Genomic DNA, 19,442 nt, shown 5'->3' on the forward strand with positions numbered 1-19,442 from the left:
CTAGAGTGCGTATGGCCTACTGGGTGGGCATGGCCAGCTCCACATCGTTCACATCAAGGGTGCCTATGGGGGCCGGGGCAGGAGTGGGACAGATCTGAGGGTCTCTGGCAGAAGGAGGGTCTCTGGGCCAGGGCCAAGGCAGTGGGGGCCGTTCCCTCACTGTTTCCAGGATGGCTTCGTGGGCCGCATGAAACCACTTTGCGGGCTGGATCCGGCCCCCGGGCCTTGTGTTTGACATGTCTGCTTTAAGGTCTCCTGTGATACTTATCACAAGAAGAGCATGTCGGACTTCTTCCCAACTATGTGTCCTCCAAAGTCGGCAAACATACCTACAACAAGCTCACTGCAAGCCTCAATCAACGATCTTGTGTGGTGCATGTTTTTCCATAAGTCTTTTGCATAGCAAGGGAGGGTGGAATGGTGTGTACCTTTGGATAAAAACATCTTTAAAGAACTCATAAGGCTGGCAACAAGCTTTATTTATTTATTTATTTATTTATTTATTTATTTATTTATTTATTTATTTATTTATTTATTCGATTTATATACCGCCCTTCTCCCATAGGACTCAGGGCGGTTCACAAGGTTTTTAAAAACAATATAACAAATTACAAAACTTAAAATCAATTAAAAAGATTATATTGACCTTGAAATAAAACCCCAGTTAAAATACAATTAAAATCCCAGTTAATATTCTCAGTCCAGGCCAGAGAGCTCAAAGAGCCAGGTCTTCAGGTCCCGGCAGAATGAGCGAAGGTCGGGGGCAGTCCTAAGCTCTACAGGCAGCTGATTCCAAAGGGCAAGCGCACCCACACAGAAGGCCCTCCCCCTGGGTATTGTCTGCCAGCAATCTTTTACCGGCGGTACCCTGAGAAGACCCTCCCTGTGGGAGCGCACAGGATGAAGGGAGCTTGATGCCGGCAGCAGGTGTTCCCTTAGATATCCCAGACCCAAGCCATTTAGGGCTTTATAGGTCATCACCAGCACCTTGAATCTCACCTTGAATGACTGCAAAGGACTCACCAGTTGTATGGAGACAACTGGTTCTAGAACCTTGCTGGCTAGGCATTCCACAGATTAAAAACCCTACAAATTTGGAGGGGACCAGGTTTACAATTATTTTACAGTGGTGTTTCTCAACCTTGACAACTTTAAGAGAGATGAATTTCAACTCCCAGAACTCTGGAAGTCCACCCCTTCTTAAAGTTGGCAGTGTTGAGAAACACTGCTGCAGAGGGAGGGTTCCTGCTTGACAAGTTTGAATTGCTATCAACAATGGAAAGACTTTTTTTTTAGTGGATACTTGAATTGCTGGCTTTTTAGAAGCTCAGCCTCTCACAATCTGATCTACAAGTTTTTGATTAGCAAAAGTTCTTCCCCTTTCTCCAGTGCTGACATTTTGCCTACCAAAGGCCAGGTTTCTGGAATATTTCTGAAGAGTGAAAAGGATTGAGTCAGAACTCTAAGCTGAAAAGTCTCAAAAACAATAAAAATAAAATCCCCAGACAACAAAAAGCTACTTTCGTGTTAAAGAAAAGATGTACCCATAAAATCACTAGGAGCTGAATTCAATTTGAGGGCATCTTTATCTACATTTAGAGCATTACTGATAATGTTGGCACTGCTGTTAATTAATTTGCCAGTTCCTCAGTACTTGGCTTAAATCCAGCTTCATCTTACATTCCTTTCTCTGCTGCATTATTTTTGACTGAGATTCACTGCTTTTGCTGCTACACAATATATCGTGCATGCCCTTATTTTAGCTTTTAAAACCAGCGGAAAAATAATAGTCACCTAGACAAATACTCGGTTTCATCTTTCTTATATACAAGGTTAGTGGATTATTTATTGGCATACCATTATGGATAAACAGCCAAGTGATAGAAAAAGAAAAAAAATGGGTCAGAAAGAGAAAAGAAGCACAAACTTAAAATAAGGGCCTGTTATCTTTTTATCAGGCTGTGCACTTTGCTAAGAGACCAGGGTAAAAATCAGGCAATGCAAAAAAGAACATTGCTGAAGAAATAGAATCTTATGCCAGCTTGCTCAAAGATCTACTGGAATATCCTGCAGCTACTTAAAATCTGTGTATCTAGAGCAGAAAAGGAGAATCTCAGGATTAGAAATTCATACAGCTAGGTCATTAGGGGGCCTGTGAGAATTATGAAACTACACATTTGCTGCGATACCTTGACAAAAAGAATCTATAAATGCATTAAGCAAACAAATGCGGGGCATTATATTCCTGCAGTGGGTTATATATTGGTTTTCTTTTGAACTCTATAAAAATATCTGTGGATACAAAATAAAGAGCATTTAGCTTCTTAATTGGGCTGGGTGGGTTTACTGTTATGGATCTTTGCTGAGTTACTAGAAGTTGCTTTCTAGAAGATTGGTTTCCACCTGCACTGAGAATATAATTCAGGAGACATTGATAAAAATTAGTAAGGCAAATATGATTACATTGCACTTTTAATGTTTATAAACCAGAAGATGTATCAAAAGGGGGAAATCAAAAACCTAATAGGTTTTTTTTCCTTTTTTCCCCCCTTTTCTTTTTTTCTACTTTTGATAATTTTAATTCTTGTTAAATTTGCTCTTTTTTCGTTAACATGAAAAGCGTGTGTGTGTTTGGAGACGTTAACATTAAAACACAGCTTAATTTTGAAAACTTTATTAATCAAATTTATACACTACCCATCTCACTACATAAGAGATTCTAAATAGTTTCCAGTAAAAAGACCATTTGGGATAGGTAAGATGCCATGGCAAATTTTCTATAAGTTGATTACAATAACACTTGGTTAACAGAGGGTTTTGAAATTTTAACCTTGTTTTTCTATTATTATTAGCGTTCTTCCTATTAGCTATTTTGTCATTAATAGATAGAAGACAGGTCAATAATTTGCAAATAGATTTACTAGTTTAAAATGGGGGGGCCTTTATCACAAGGAGTGGCAACCAATATTGTAGTAAAGTATTAATCAGTATTCAATTAGGGGGGATAATTGAAGACCAGCAACAGTTTTTCTATTAATGCACATTTATGTGTATGTGTATTTTTCAATGCACTTTTTAAATGTCTTGACTGATTGTGTGAGGGTTTTTTGTTTGTTTCCTTTTATAAAATGAAATAAAATAAAAAATAGAAAAAAAGACCATAACAAACATACAAAAATATACAAAGTTAAAATACAGGGAGAGTGCCCTCAAGGCACCAGCCACACCCAGGGTGTGTACCAGTCTTGGATCAGCCAGAAACGTTTTGGAATTGCATTCCAGGCGCCTATTACAATTGGTATTATATTTATTATTATGGTTCATCACACAGTCAGCTAGACATTTAGCTGGGATTTGGCATTTTTAGCCACTTCTCAAATCTTTTCCAAGGATTTGGGGTAGGAAAGTGTTGTAGTTTGATGGTATTAAAGGCACAAGGAAGCCTTCCAAGGCCAGCAAAAACCAAATGACTTACAATCCTGATTAAACAAGTGCATAAATGAGTAGTTGTGAGAATAAAGAAGCTGCTCTGCAGGTGACCTAAATCAAAAGAGAATGTTTGCACATCTCTTGAGCAGCAAACAAAATTTCAAATTTTCAAAGCAAAAGTACCGTATATGATAAAAGATCCAAGTTGAGAACGGAATTGCCACAGCCAGGAACATGTTATCTGAAATTCTGCAATGGCAATTTCAAGCAAAACCCAAGATATAATCCTATATTTAGAAAATTACAGCAGCCAAACAGAGGCAGTATCTTGCCTGCTTTTAGATGGCTCTACGTGTACCCTTCGGGATGGACTGGTGATGCGGTATCTCTTAATCTTGTAGGGAACTCAAATACGTGTTATTGATGGTGCATGTCTACATTTACCATCCAATTAGGGCCAAAGCAGAGGCATTCCATTTTCCAGGAAAAATATTCCCACGATTAAAAAAATAATAATGCAGCTAAACTTATCATTGCCTGATGGGCAATGGGCAATCGGGGCATTAAATTAATGATAGAGCTGTACTTCTTCCATTCTGATGTCTTCACTGGGTTTATGCTACCAAGGGTTGCCTCCGATTAACTCAGTTATCAGTCATTCACGTTTCCAATGATTTCCCCCCACAAAATAATAATATGCAAAGTAACATGACAGTGACAGCGGCAACAGAAGAGGTGAGGAGGTGGTGAGTTGAACAAGTGAGAAAGCTGGGGGAGGTGATTGAAGCAAATGAATGAATGAGGGAGGCAGCAGGAGGAAATGACTGTATCTTTTGAATTCCTGAATGTTACAACAGTGCTAAAGACAGTACATCCATCAAGAAAAAAGGACCCCTATTTATGGAGCATCTGATTTCTGTTGCATTCCTTTAGCTAACTCACTTGTATTCCATCCTTTTTTTCTTTTTTTAAAAAAACTGTATATAATATGCATTTTTTTTCTTTTTTGCTCTGTTTTCATCCAATTCTTACCTTGGAGTGCATTATGCACTGGTAACACAATGTTTCTATATCTACAAAATTGCCAAGGAAAATGAGATCCGGAGGGCCTATTTTACACTATTAAAAATGCAAGTATTGCAGAATGTCTATGCTTCTGTAAATCTGGTGAAAAGCGACTATTTTTCTCTATGTAAACCGCCTCTGGTCAGGCGCTGCATTTATTTATTTATTTATTTATTTATTTATTTATTTATTTATTTATTTATTTTATTTTATTAGATTTGTATACCGCCCTTTCCCGAAGGACTCAGGGCGGTTTACAGGGTGATTAAAACCAAGATACAAAAGTTAAAAACAAATTTTAAAAAAATATATTTGTCCCTGCATAAATAAAACCCCAGTTAAAATAAGATTAATCCTCAGCCTGGGCCGGGGAGCTCGAAGAGCCAGGTCTTCAGGTCCCGGCGGAATGAACGGAGGTCGGGGGCAGTCCTCAGCTCCACAGGCAGCTGGTTCCAGAGGGCAGGCGCACCCACTGAGAAGGCCCTCCCCCTGGGTGTTACCCGCCGGCAGTCTTTTACCGGCGGCACCCTGAGAAGGCCCTCCCTGTGGGAGCGCACTGGACGAAGGGAACTTGAATTTGAATGGCACAACCATATGACTGTGAAATAGAACAAGCATTCGTTGTTGTTTTTTTCATCAATCAAGCATTCAGTCCATCAGGCATTCAATCAATGGGGAAGTGATGCCTGTGGAATTCTGGGAGTTGAAGTCTACACATTTTAAAAGTTGCCCAAATTGAGCAGCTCTGGATTAGGGCGTGGAACTACCCATTGAAAGACGCCAGTTTTGAAACGTTTTCTCAGGTTATAGCCCAGCAGAAAGAAGGAACTTGAAGAACTGGAGAAGCAGGTGGGAGGATCTGTTTGACTGAGGCCTAGATAGAGTCCAAGCCTGGGAAAATTTCTACCTGTCAAGGAGGCAGGGCTAGGAATAATTTTAATGCTAAAGTACACTAATATTAATGGAACCTAGATATTCTGTAGGAATAAATAACCCTATCTAAAAGCTATGTTTTAGCTGTTTAATAATAATAATAATAATAATAATAATAATAATAATAATAATAATAATAATAATAATAATAATAATAATAATAATAATAATAATTTTATTTATATACCGCCCTTCTCCTGAAGGACTCAGGGCGGTGAACAGGGCAAACATATAAAAGTACAAAAATACAAAAGTTAAAAAAGAATTAAACGAAATGCCCAAGCTACAACAATAAGTTAAATACATTTAAAACAACAATAAAATCCCAACCCATCCCCCATCAGGCCAGGCTGGCTTGTTCGAACAAATAAGTCTTCAGATCGCGTCGGAAGGAGTGAAGGTCGGGCGCCATCCGGAGCTCAACCGGCAACCGATTCCATAAATCCGGGGCGCCCACAGAGAAGGACGTCTCCCTGGGGGCCACCAGACGACATTCTCTGACCGGTGGCACCCTGAGGAGGCCCTCTCTATGGGAACGCACAGGGCGGAGGGAAGTTGACGCCGGCAGCAGGTGATTCCTAAGGTACTCCGGACCCATGCCATGTAGGGCCTTGAAAACCATTACCAGAACCTTGAATCTCACTCGGAAGACAACTGGGAGCCAATGCAGCTCACGGAGCAGAGGTGTAACATGGGAGTATCGGGAGACTCCCAACACAACTCTCGCGGCTGCATTCTGTACCAGTTGGAGCCTCCGAGTGGTCCTCAAGGGCAGCCCCATGTAGAGAGCGTTGCAGTAGTCTAAACGAGAGGTCACGAGCGCATGAGTGACCGTATGCAGGGCATCCCGGTCTAGATAAGGCCGCAACTGGCGCACCAGGCGAACCTGGGCGAAGGCTCCCCTAGTCACAGTTATTATGTGGTCTTCCAGAGAAAGCTGTGAATCTAGGAGGACTCCCAAGTTGTGAGCCCTATCTACGGAAGGTAATAGCTCACCCCCCATAGAAAGAGATGGAATATTCTGAATATCCCGAGATGCCAGTACATACAGCCACTCAGTCTTGTCGGGGTTGAGTTGAAGCCTGTTCCTCCCCATCCAGACCCGAACCGCTTCCAGGCAATGGGACATCACGTCGACAAATCCCTTTGTCCATTGTTTCTCTCAGTGCTTTTTTTGTAAAAGAAAAAGGTGCCGGAACTCACACATGTCATACAACCCGCCTTGCCTACCCTACAAGGTTCCATCCAAAAAAGGTGCTGGAACTCCGTTCTGAGTGTTCTATGAGAAAAAAAAGCCCTGGTTTCTCTATTAACCAAGTTTAGTTTAGTTTTATTTAATTTGTATACCGCCCTTCTCCTTGGTAGGGACTCAGGGCGGTTCACAGGGCATATATAGAAACAATACAAAAGTTAAAAAAGATTAAACCAATGCCCAGTTAAAAACAATAAATACAATTCTAAAACAAATTTAAAACCCATAATCCCCCGTCAGGCCAGACCGGCTAATTCAAATAGGTGGGTCTTCAGGCCACGACGGAAAGTTCGGAGGTCTGATGCCGTCCGGAGCTCCACCGGTCTGTGCTATCCTGTGTTTTCTCCATCTTCCACACACTTCTCTTATTAGAACATAATTTCTAAATCAACAGGGTGTTTATTTGTTGAAGCATAACAAAGTGATAATAAAAGAAAAAGATTCTCACAACAAAGAGGATACATAGCAACAATAACAACAGAATTATAATAATGTAGTTTTCTTTCTTTTCCCCCAAACATACAGGAGTGAGAAGCTTGTGAGTTCCCAGATGTTGTTGGTCTCCTTATCACTTGTCTGGTCACTAATTAGGCTGGCTAAGCTGATAAGAGCTGTGATTCCACAATATCTGGTTTACTAACCCACTGTTCTTTTTTCTCCTTCAACATTTACAATCTTAAATTCATTCACACAAAAAAAATACATTATTTGTCCAAAAGATGGCACTTTATACAGTTATACATTAAAAACATAAGGCAGCTTCTCGGGCTCCTACGGTTATTTTTGTGCCCTGGAATTTAGAACAGAATGACCATATATAATTTGATGTGTTTGATTGTCGTATTGCAATTGTATTAATATTTGCAACTGTGTGCAAGTACGCCACAGTATCTTTCAGCTAGGAGCATTTATTTATCTCCGCTTTTTGGCAAAGGCCATCATACATCTTGCATCTATGAATACAGGAAGTGTCAAGGAGAGCATGAATATCCACATATGCACAGGCACACGCACCTTTCCTAAATTACATGCAATCTCACTTCTCATTCCCAGAGTGGTAGAGAAAATAAGGCCATCGAATCAAAACACGGAGCAAGAGGCTCTAAATACGCAAAGGTCTTTCCCTGCTTTATGCCTTAGATAAAAACAGGAATACAATTGGAGTAGTCTTCATCACATAATCAAGGTTATAATAGCCCATTCTCTAGCATATGATTTATTTGGCGATAGCTGTCCTCTGCCAATCTGAGAACAATTCAGAGAGCAAAGAAAGCCAGCGAGTTTTTCCTCCACTTGATAGGAGCCCATAGGTAACCTGCTGACTGAATGCAGGTATAGACTTCCTATGGCTCCTTCTGGGATAATCAAACCATGTAAGATCTTTGCTGTCACGCTTTCATTCTAATGTCTTCTTCCTTCACAGAGTTCTGCAGGTGCCCTAGGAAGCCTGTAAGCCGCAAACGACGGCAAGAGAGCGGTCTCTGCAACCTAATATTTGGAAATTTGTATTTTATAATCATCCATTCCAAAGCAGTAAACAGATTGCGTTTTTCCCCCCTGAAGCTAAAGTATCACTATTTGCACAGCAATAAGGTTGTTTGTCCTTGGCTGTGGAATGTTGCATGTGCTAAAAGTAAAAACCAAGGTATTTTCTTTCATTATCTGGAAAGATCCTCTGAGGTTTGACATTATCTTGTTTTGGGGAAATTTAAAAGAACATTTGAGAGCCACCAAACGTATGCTTGCTAAATAATTAATAGCTCAACAAAAAACTGAGTGTTCTTGCACAACAGATCTTTAGCCCTCCCTCCCTTCCTTACTCACTCACTCTCTCACTCTCTCACTCCCCCTCCATTCCATTCCCTTCCCTTCTCTTTTTCTTTTCCTTTCCCTCCCTTTCCCCTCCCTTTCTGTTTTCTCCTCCCTTCCCTTTCCCTTTCTCCTCTTTTCCTTCTTTCCTTCCTTCCTTCCTTCCTTCCTTCCTTCCTTCCTTCCTTCCTTCCTTCCTTCCTTCCTTCCTTCCTTCCTTCCTTCCATATATTAGCCAACAGTTGAAGGAATCCATTACGAGAGTTAAAATCCCCACACAGGTACAAAAGAATAGGAATAACCTACAAAACTAAAGAAAACGAAAGAGATCAGCTGCCTGGCTGATCCACCCACCCACCCACACGCACACTGAGCTCCCTACCATTTTCCTGACACAAGACAAACCAATATAGGCCATATGGCCTTCCCTGCTCCTCCAAAGCAAAGCTGCTGTTCTCAAATGGTGTAAAGACTGACTCACCACCAGATCTAGGTGTGATTCAGTAGCAAGTCTAACTAGCATTTCCTTCACTTCTGGAAAGAATGAAATTGTGGGTTGGTCCTGTAGAAAAGCAATAGTAGAGATTATCTATTAGCTCTTCCCTTCTCATTTAACAGTTCTTAATGTTCTCAGTGTACTTAATGTTCTCAAAGATAAGTGCATTAAACTTCCCCACAATGTTAAAACTGCCACTATGGGAATGAAGTTGGCCATCTGCTGCCGGCAGCAACTTCCCTCCGCCCTGTGCGTTCCCACAGAGAGGGCCTCCTCAGGGTGCCTCTGGTCAGAGAATGTCGGCTGGTGGCCCCCAGGGGGAGGGCCTTCTCTGTGGGCGCTCCGGCTTTATGGAACCAACTGCCGGTTGAGCTCCGGACGGCACCGGACCTTCGCTCCTTCCGGCGCGGTCTGAAGACCCATTTATTTGAACAAGCTGGCCTGGCCTGATGGGGGACGTTAGGGTTTTTAATGGGTTTTTATATTGTTACTGTTTTTATCTGGGCAATTGTTTAATTCTCTTTTAATTTTTGTATTTTCTATTTATATATGCCCTGTTCACCGCCCTGAGTCCTTTGGGAGAAGGGCGGTATACAAATTTAATAAATACAAATACAAATACATCTGAAGGAAGGAAGCCAGAAATGACACCATAGATTCAATATAATAACATCATGAAATCATGAAATTATACCGGATGTCCATGTTAAGATTGACCACGTACCACCAGCTACAGAGTTGAAGAGTGAGCCGTCTAGTAGCTACTCTTTTGTATTTTGCCCAGGGGAAGGTTTCTTACATTACAACCAGTTTTTCTACTAGCACACTGAGCTAGTGAGTGCAAACAGGACTGTGGCTGTAAAAGGCTATTCATCTGGAACACAAAATAACTTACTTAAGAGTATCCAAATGTTTGCAGAGGTGCGGTTTGGTCTGTGTGTTTTTTCTAGATTGCTTTTTCTTTTTAAATATATCTCAAGAAAGTCAATTCCATCATTGTCATAAGAAAAGGAGAAGTTATTTTAAAAGTATGGCATGGATTTTAGACGATCAGGAAGCAGATTAATTATTGTTCCAATAAGGGGAATAAGTTATCTGAGACTTATCATTCCAACTTATTTTGATGTATTCTCAATGGTTACCTAACATTCTCAGTGCCTAGGGTCAGTGAATCTCCTTGGGATGAAACCAATCACACACACACACACACAAATGTTTAGAGTGATCCATATGTAATGTTATGGCAGATCACTGGGGTGATTATAAATGTTTATATATGCTCCTGTATCACTTTATAACTGGAGAATACCAATTCCCGATCCTGGTCTTTTTCAGAGGGCTACATATTATAGAGTATTTAAACATTTCTTGCAAATGATAAGTTGTTATAGTAGAAGTCATCTCCCAAGAGAGGATTCTGGAAGGCAAGAGGAATGGGATCTGCTAACATAATAGTCTTTTTAAGAATCATCATCCATTTTGTAAGACTGTTCACAAAATGCTTTCAGTAACTTGCTACTCCAAAGATTTTCCTCTCTGATACTCCATGTGGATGTAATTATTGTGGGTGTTTGTTGCATATATGTTTAAAATTAAACATATATGTTCAGGAGGTGTAATCTTTTTTGAGCTATCAAAAAAACAAAAGCAAGCCTTTTTAGTCTAGTGCAAGGGTAGGCAACCTTGGCTCTTTTATGACTCGTGGACTTCAACTCGCAGAATTCTGGGAGTTGAAGTCCATGAGTCATAAAAGAGCCAAGGTTGCCTACCTCTGGTCTAGTGGTTACGGCAACAGGCTAAAAGCAGGAGACCATGAATTCAAGTCCCACCTCAGCCATGAAAGCCAGACTTGACCTTGGTCCAGTCACATACACTTAGCCCAAATCACCTCACAGAGTTGCTGTTGTAGGGAAAATAGGAGGAGGAATGTGTGTTGGACATGTTTGCCAAGTTATTTGTACAAATAATCAAGGTGGGATACAAATAAAGATATAAACCCAGAAGTTCAGATTATCCATTCATTATGTGTGGGGTTAAACAGGAGAAAATCTCCAAATATCATCAAGTAGATTTTCACATTTTTTTAAACATTGTAATAATCCATATCTGCTTTTAGGGCCTTGGTTTATCAAAGGGATTTTCATATAGTTTTCTTGTAAGTATTAAAAGCACTTTTTTTTACAAAAAATGTTGCTATGAATATGCTCGTATTGCAAATTAGAGGTGATGCAGTATACAGAGCCAACAACTGGAAGCAGAGCATTTCTTGTCTAATGCTTAGGTTAAGATGATAAACCCATTTATTGGGGACTAGCATGACTTACAGGTAGTCCTTGACTTACAACCATTCGTTTAGTGACTGTGAAATTATAGTGGCAATAAAAAAGTGACTTATGACCAGTTTTCACACTTACGACCATTCAGCACATCTATTGTCACATGATCAAAATTCCAGGCTTGGCAACTAGCAGGTATTTATGATATTTATAGATATTGGGATCATGTGATCACTATTTGTAACCTTCCCAGCTGGCTTCCAACCAGCAAAATCAATGGGGAAAGCCAGATTCGCTTAATAATCTCATGATTCACTTAATGACTAGGGCAAAAAAAATCATAAAATTTATTTATTTATTTTATTATATTTGTATACCGCCCTTCTCCCGAAGGACTCAGGGCGGTGAACAGGGCAATACATGGGGCAAAGCCCCCTTAGCAACTCTCTGTATATACCGGTATTTCACAAGGATAAGACAAACACAAGCTAAAATAGTGTGAAAAATAAAAGAGAAAGAGAAAAACATGAAAGAAAAAGCTACAAATGCAAAAAGAAAAAGAGTAGCAGAAAAATTTTAGAGAAGAAAAAAGAAATAAAGTTGTGGTTTCTAATCTTCTTAAAGCAATTATAAGTACAATTATAAATTAACGTCTCTCTCTACATTTACATCTAAGTTCTTCTTTCTATAGTCTATCCTATCTAACCATAAATCACAATTTTGTTTTTTTTCTTTTTTATGCACAAAATCCATGAGGGTTTTCCAGTCATCTGTAAACATAGAGGCTGCCTTTTCTCTAATCCAGGGGTCTTCAAACTTGGCCCTTTTATGACTTGTGGACTTCAACTCCCAGATAACTTAGAAGTATCACTTCCATGCAACTTAAACTGATCAGAAATTATATATTCTATTCCTTACATCCAGCAGAACGCTAGAACCATCCCCCCCGAAAGATATGATGAGAATATGCAATCTGGACATTATATTTGATTTGACTTACCAGAGGGTATATAGTCTGTCTTACATCTCTGGCCTCATGCCTACTAACATTAGTATCTTTTGCACCCCAGAGGTCCTCACGTGTGTTTTGCCTGTTACAGGATGTTCCTTCTCTCCTAGGGTAGAAACAAATTAATTCTTAGATGGTCTCCATTCTTAAAAGATGGATGGTCCAGCATATTTTATTTGCACCATTGCAAAAAAGAAACACATTGAGAGGATGTGTCAAAAACATATCATGCCAGACAAATCTTATTGCATTCTTTGACCAAGTGACAAAATTAGTGGATCAGAGGAATGCTGTGGATATAATTTGCTTGGACTTCAGTAAGGCATTTGATAAAGTAGATCACAACCTACTATTTGATAAGATAGAAAAATGTGGGTTAGACAGCATCACCACCACATGGATTTGTAGCTGGCTGACCGGCCATACTTAGCATGTTGTCCTCAATGGAACTGCATCTACATGGAAGGAAGTGTGTAGTGGGGTGTCCCAGGGCTCTGTTCTAGGCCGTGCTCTTCAACATCTTCATCAATGATTTGGACAAGGGGATAGATGAGGAACTCATCAAATTTGCAAACGACACCAAGCTGGCAGGAATAGCTAACACTCCAGAAGACAGGCTTAAGATTCAGGAGGATCTGGACAGACTTGAACACTTGGTGCTATCTAACAAAATGAAATTCAATGGTGAAAAAAATAAGGTTCTACATTTAAGCAAGAAAAATCAAATGTACAGGTATAGTATAGGGGGTACTTTGCTCAATACTAGCAACTGTGAGAGGGATCTTGGAGTCCTAGTGTACAATCACTTAGATATGAGCCAGCAGTGTACTGCAGCTGCCAAAAAAGCCAACAAAGTGTTAGGCTGCATTAACAGAGGGATAGAATTAAGATCACGTGAAGTATTAATACCACTTTACTATGCCTTGGTAAGGCCACACTTGGAATACTGCATCCAGTTTTGGTCACCACGATGTAAAAAAGATGTTGAGACTCTAGAAAGAGTACAGAGAAGAGCAACAAAGATGATTAGAGGACTGGAGGCTAAAACATATAAGGAACGGCTGCTGGAATTGGGTATGTGTGGTTTAATGAAGAGAAGGATGAGGGGTGACATGATAGCAGTGATCCAATATCTCAGGGGCTGCCACAAAGAAGAGGGAGTCAAGCTATTCTCCAAAGCGCCTGGAGGCAGGACAAGAAGCAACGGATGGAAACTAGTCAAGGAGAGAAGCAACCTAGAACTAAGGAGAAACTTTCTGACAGAACAATTAACCAGTGGAACAACCTGCCTCCAGAAGCGGTGAATGCTCCAACACTGGAAGTTTTTAAAAAGAGACTGGACAGCCATTTGTCTGAAATGGTATAGGGTTTCCTGCCTGAGCAGGGGGTTGGACTAGATGACCTCCAAGGTCCCTTCCAACTTTATTTTAATTATAATTTTTATAATTCTGAGAGTAGAGAGCCAGCATTTGGCTCCTCCAATGTTTCATCTACTATTTTCTGCTTTCAGCAGAATTTTCTTGCATCTTAGATCACTTGTGCCTGCAGGTAAGAATTCAACATACTTCACAGAAACCTAATTTGCGAGTTGTTTTTCAGGCTCTCAGATTTTTCTCACTGCCTTCATCCTGTAATTTTCTCACTGCTAATCAGGAATCTTTTTTTCTTTTTTCTTTTTTTTTTTTTTGCTTCCTGAATTCTTTCTGTCATCAATTATTTCTGCCTCTAATATATACTCTCCAAATAATGCACCTGGGAAGTGGAAAACAAAGATGTGCTTGGTTATGTAAAATGTATTCCAATGTAATCAGGAGGAAGATCAGAGTGTCTCTAAAACCATGTCATTTGTAGGAGAATCTGTGCAAAAATAGAGAAGAGACATTTTAAGCGACTGGGTTTTGCAGAAAGTTATTGTTTGGTAACAGTTCACACTTTATGCCATTGCCCAATGATTTCGGGGACAGTGCCACAAAAACATTTCAGTTAAACATAATAGACTCTTCTCCTCTTAAAATGATTCCATTATTACAGTAATAATGGAATAGCATTCACTACTCAATTTAAAGTTGACTTGGTTTTGGTGAGTCTTCTTAGTAATCATGCATGAGAGGCTCACGTCTTTTCTGGGAGATTTTGCACAACTCATCAGGTCGGTACAACTACCGTAGTAGGTAGTATCAGGTGCATTTCTGCAGGGAAATCATGATTGGACATCAAGAAGACTACAGGTAGTCCTCAAGTTATGACCATAATTGAGCCCAAAATTTATGTTGCTAAGTGAAACATTTGTTAAGTGAGTTTTGCCTCATTTTACAACTTTTCTTGCCACCATTGTTAAGTGAATTGTTGCATTCATTAAGTTAGTAACACGGTTGTTAAGTGAATCTGGATTGCCCATTGACTTTGCTTGTCAGAAGGTCACAAGAGGCGATCACATGACCCTGAGACACTGTAACCATCATAAATATGAGTCAGTTGCCAAGCGTCTGAATTTTGATCATGTGACCATGGGGATGCTGCAAGGATCGTATGAAAAACAGTAACAAGTCACTTTTTTTAGTAACTTTGAACTGTCACTAAATGAGTTGTGGCAAGTTGAGGACTATCTGTATTTGCCCTTCAAATAGTGATAGATTTCTTGTAGCATAATAAAATCCAGAGTCTACCTAACATGGGTAAACTAACTTACTACAGGTGTAAATTAATTTGATACACAATTACATGCACATTGAAGAAGTCAAGAAGCTGCACAGTGACAACTGCAGATGGATGGTGAAAAGTACCATTAATGTGTGAACAACTCTAAGATCTGATGAGGCAATTCATCCTGTAATATTATGGATTTCTGTATAGAGGCATTGTACAAAGAAACACTGTGATACCCTGATATTTTAATGGAAACTTGAATGGAAGGGTGCAATGATAGATATCTTACAAGGTTACCATTTCTTCACATTCAACACTGGTTTGAGACATATCCTCTGAATATGTACTGAATCCTTTGGAAAAGCTGCCCCAATCCTGGCCATATACTGGCTTGTATTTATAATACCATGCATGGCACTCTCTCCCCAAATTATTGCATATTCATGGAAGCAGGTATAGGTTCAGGTGCCTCACCCTGTTTGTCCTGAGATTTTTGTAACATGGTAAGCAACCAACAATTTCTCTCTTCAGACACGGGCATACAGTGTTCACTGGGGCCCATAGAAAAGCAATAAGAAAACCTGCAAAATGGAAGGAAAATCGAAGTCCATCAAAATTATATCCAGGCTCTGCCAGAGACTGGTGCCCAAGGTTCACTACAATATTGCAGGCAAACTCTGCCCACAGAGTTTGATCCTTGAGCCCACAGCTCAAGGTTGACTCAGCCTTCAATCCTTCCAAGGTCAGTAAAATGAGGATCCAGAATGTTGGGGGCAATACAGTATGCAAACAATGCTGACATTGTAAACCAGACATGTCAAACACAAGGCCTGGGGGCCAGATCCGGCCCGCGAAGTGGTTTCATGTGGCCCGTGAAGCCATCCTGGAAACAGTGAGGGAACGGCCCCTACTTCCTTGGCCCCGGCCCAGAGACCCTCCTTCTGCCAGAGATCTGTCCCACTCCTGCCCAGGCCCCCATAGGCACCCTTGATGTGAATGATGTAGAGTTGGCCATGCCCCACCCAGTAGGCCATACACACTCTAGCCACGCCCACCCAGTAGGCCACGCCCACCCAGGCCATACACACCTGGCCCCCTGAGGGCAACCGCAATGCTGATGCGGCCCTCAATGAAATTGAGTTTGACACCCCTGTTGTAAACCACCCAGAGAATGCTAGAAAGCACTAGGTGGCAAGTATACAAGCCTAAGTGTTATTGTAAATGAAGGCAAATGTATGCGTCCCAGTATAATGTTGCAGATTCCAATCTGGGTCGGTCATCAGTATCAGAGGTTTACTCTTCCGAGATTTGGACCCTGCTAGAGAAAAGTTCCCTGAGGGTGGGCTTCAGCACGAGTCCAAAAGTTCAAAAGATTAAACCTCTGATCCCAGTGACCAACCCAGATTGGATCCTAATGCTATTGCTATTTCAGTCTTATTAGTTCACTATCCCAGAGCAAGTAGCAATACATTTTCCCCATATATGCAGATACAAAGCCCACTCAGATGCTGGAGTCAGGACAAAGAGGAAAAATCACGTGAAGTGTTAATACCACTTTACAATGCCTTGATAAGGCCACACTTGGAATACTGCATCCAGTTTTGGTCGTCAAAATGTAAAAAAAAGATGTTGTTACTCTAGAAAGAGTGCAGAGAAGAGCAATAAAGATGATTAGAGGACTGGAGGCTAAAACATAAAGAACGGTTGCAGGAATTGGGTATGTGTAGTTTAATGAAGAGAAGGGTGAAGGGTGACATGATAGCAGTGTTCCAATATCTTGGGCTACCACAAAGAAGAGGGAGTCAAGCTATTCTCCAAAGCACCTGAAGGCAGAACAACAAGCAATGGATGGAAACTAACCAAGGAGAGAAGCAACCTAGAACTAAGGAGAAATTTCCTGACTGTTAGAACAATTAACCAGTGGAACAACCTGCCTCCAGAAGTGGTGAATGCTCCAACACTGGAAGGTTTTTAAGAGATTGGACAACCATTTGTCTGAAATGGTATAGGGTTTCCTGCCTGAGCAGGGGTTGGACTAGAAGACCTCCAAGGTCCCTTCCAACTCTGTTATTCTGAATACCTGCAAGGTTGCTAGTGGCAAAGTTACAGGTGAAAGCTGGAGTGAAGAGCCAGGAACAGGCAGTAGGGCAGAGGTAAAAAGGCTTAACATTAGCATCTGAACTGATTTGGGCATAGGATGATGGACTTACCTATATCACTTCCATACTTTTCCATCTTTAGACCCAGCATATATCAGAGACGTTTATTTTATTATTCGTACACATACAAATAAAATTGTTATCCTCAAAAAAATGTGTTCAGCTCTAGGGCAAAACTTCATTTTTATTCAGACGCCCTGTTGGAGAAAGCTCCTGAGAATGCTGCAGACAGCCAAGAAAGGAAACCCATGTATCCCTGAACAAATCAAGCCAGATAATAAAAAGTGGGTTTAAATGAGTTTGAAGCAGAAAGTAGAACATCCTTAGAATGCTTCTTCATGAGCAGTTATTACTGGGGTGAGAAAGGTGCTTGGATTTTTATTCTTTGAAACCCAATGGAACCCTGGATAGATATTATATAAAGAAGTCAGGATTTTGGCCACCGGCTTGGAATGCTCTCGATTGCTCCATTCTTTTTTTAAAAAAACAAGTTTTATTAATTTTCCAATTTTACATCCACATATTTATGAAGCAACGTGGTGATTGGGTAATCAAAAGTCCAATAAGAAAATCTTTTTGTTCATATTCCAGGTTACATCAGCAAAAATTCCCTCTCCAATTCCCTTAATTACAATATCACAATCAAATTAATACATTTCTAGTTATAGCACGGTCAGTTGAGACAATTATCAATATATTTTAACTTATACTTATCCATGTCCTGTTTTTAAATTTTATCTAATTTCAGTTACAGTGCTCTAAATTAGCCTTTAGTATCCATAATTCTCAGTTTTCAGGTAACCCAAAATTTCTCTATTTCATTATATAATAGTTGTCATATCTAAAATACATATATTGTTTGCTTAAATACATTTTTATTTTATTTCACAAATATATTCCATCTCTTCTTAATGGTTCATCAATTATTAATAAAGTAACTTTTATTCTATCATTCCAAGTTCTATAAAATAATTCAAAACTATGTTCTAATAGCTGATTTTCATTTCCCTTGGAAATCTAAATCCTAAATATAAAATCAATTTATATCTATTAAAGACTCCCCTTAGCCCATTAAAAGAAATTATAGGCTCTTTCATTATAAATCACAAAAGAAAAGAACCCATTTTTTAAATCTAACTCTGGCTTTCTTTTTGTGCCAAGCAGGCTTCCATACCAGTGCCTTTAAGTTCTCAAGTGGGTCTCCCTTCATTCCTACACACATTGTTTGAACCAAGGGAGACCATCCACTTGTCAATTTTTCAAAGGAACTGGCCCCTTTATAATCATTAGATTGTTGCTCTAATAAATCAAATCCCCATGTCTGATTTAGTATAGTTGTCGTTGGTTCAGTCTGATCTTCTTCTGGATAAGAGGTCATGTCCAGTGTTATAGTTGTTATTTGGCTGGCTGGATTCTCACTATACTGTGCTTGGAGATCCTTAATACCCTCCATCATAGTGTTGCTTTCTTCAGCTTCTGTTGTTTTTTGGATTGTAGATTTTGTAATTGAGATCAAAGTTTGGGTGTCAAAGCTCTCAATAGATTGTACTTGTTCTTTAAAGTCCTGTTTTAATATTAATTTCTTCCTCTTCTGTTAGTTTTTGGATTGTCAGTTCATCAATTGCAGTCAGGGCTTCATTTGGTAGGTTTAAGCTGGCACCTTTATCTTTCAGTCTGGAGTTCATTAGTTCAGTCGCTTCAAGGATTTTTTCAAGTATAAGTTTATAGTTAAGTTGTGGAAAGTATTTCTCCATTTCTACAGTGTTTTCAGATAGGTCTTTGGTGGAGGCTATTTTAATAAGGGTCAGCAAATGTCCACCTCTACTATTCCCAGAAGTTGTTTTCACTGCCAGGTGTTTCACGTTCTTATCTTTAAAAATAGTGCCAACGACAAATCTGGGCTACAGCCAGATCTCACAATAAAAGGAAAGTTTCCTTGCTATACCACAAGATGTAAAATCTTTTTTCCAGACTCAAATAAATCTTTTATCCAGTTTAATTTTTTCCATTTTTTTCTTTTTCCAGGTTAAAGGGTAAATAGGATAATAGTTCCCCATAGCAATAAGAACTTTTTGGCACCCCAGATATTCCAAAGGTACAAATCCAGTTGTTTAGTTTAGTTATTTAGTTTAGTTTAGTTATGTTTTTTCATTTCTTTTAAGACTTTAATTCCCCAAGTAAGTAGACGCCACTCTTCCAAAAAGGGGGGGAAGAAATTTTCAAAACGCTCTCACAGGAAAGTAGTTGGGGAAATAAGAAAGGTAAGATCTCACCCAAATCCTCCTCGTTGCTTTCATTGTGTTTAGTAGTAATTTTGGCTTTTGGCAGGAAACGGCTTAATGATTGGCCATGTTAATGGCGGATCTTT

The sequence above is a fragment of the Vipera ursinii genome (assembly GCF_947247035.1).
Source record: "Vipera ursinii genome assembly, chromosome: 1".
NCBI classification, from domain to species: Eukaryota; Metazoa; Chordata; class Lepidosauria; order Squamata; family Viperidae; genus Vipera; species Vipera ursinii.